Below are 1,145 nucleotides of genomic sequence, written 5' to 3'. Positions count from 1 at the left end.
CCCACTGCCTGGACTTCAGATCCAGGGATTATTCTGCCCTTAGCGGATCTTAGTCGCCTTAAACTAACACTTGTAGTCTCTGAAACGGTGAGGTAGACGCACTGCCCGCCCCTCGATGTGAAGGTCACTAGTACCATAGGTTGTTGCTTGACATCAGATGGCAAAGTTGTATCTGCATCTTCCTTCAACTCGAGACCATTGTTGCCTGGCGCAATGTTGCGTAAAAGTTGTTCAAAAACAACCGGTTACTCTGCTGCCGGCACAACTATGCCTTGCTGTGTGGATGGAGGTGGCGTAGAATTCTGCCCACTAGGTGTCACTGCGGTGTCTTGTATATGTTTACGGTTCCAACGATGAATTCCAGCATTCGTCTGAATGATGTAGGATCGGTTGTTTTCGTCCCAACTGATAACTGTTCCCCACTTGGTCCACCGCTTCTCTGTGTCCAGCTTCGTCAGTGCAGACTTGCCACTTGACAGGTGAGGTAGTATTCGAGCACCTTTCCTGGCATCAGAATACCTCTTGTAGGTGGCTTTAGCTGATTCGTCGGACTGACGGATGGTGCTGGTATCTGGAACCTTTGGCAGTAGATTTCGCTCCAGTATTGGAAGTCTGGTCCGGAGTTCTCGTCCCTGTAGTGCCATAGACGGAGACACACCCGTGGCTGAATGCGCAGTTGCTCTATAGTTCAACAATCCAATCTCTGGATTATCCAGCTTCAGTAAGTGTTTAGTCGTCTGCATGGCACGTTCAGCCATCCCATTCTCTTGTGGTGTGTGTAATGTCTTGGTGTAACATCTGCGTTATTTATAACCGGGAACATCCGGGGATTCGGGGGAGGCGGGAATTGACACCGGAGTGGAGCAGCTGCAATAAATGTTTAGTGTGCGACAAACATCGAGTCTTTAGATCTTTATCAGATGTAGAGATATTATAGTGTGTATGGGTTGGTCGTTTTGTGAGTGAATCCCCACGACTTAGCAAACTGACGGAATTCCTGAGAGGTATATTGCGGCCCATTATCCGATATTACTACATCTGGGATACCGAAAGCCGTAAACATTGCTTTCATTCTTGTAATTACCGCAGAGCTGGTCAGACTTGTCAGCCTCTTCACTTCGATCCAACGAGAGTAATAGTCGACC

At 48.1% G+C, this 1,145-nt stretch overlaps 1 protein-coding gene across 1 annotated transcript in view; it reads left to right on the top strand.

Annotated features, from left to right (window-relative positions):
- The window catches only part of LOC106809361 (leucine carboxyl methyltransferase 1-like), a 25,525-nt gene that overhangs the window by 422 nt on the left and 23,958 nt on the right, over positions 1 to 1,145 (top strand). The gene's annotated exons all lie outside the window — the stretch shown is intronic.

Source organism: Priapulus caudatus, unplaced genomic scaffold (assembly GCF_000485595.1).
Source record: "Priapulus caudatus unplaced genomic scaffold, Priapulus_caudatus-5.0.1 Scaffold348, whole genome shotgun sequence".
Classification (NCBI taxonomy): Eukaryota; Metazoa; Priapulida; class Priapulimorpha; order Priapulimorphida; family Priapulidae; genus Priapulus; species Priapulus caudatus.
This window is presented reverse-complemented; position numbering and strand designations above follow the sequence as displayed.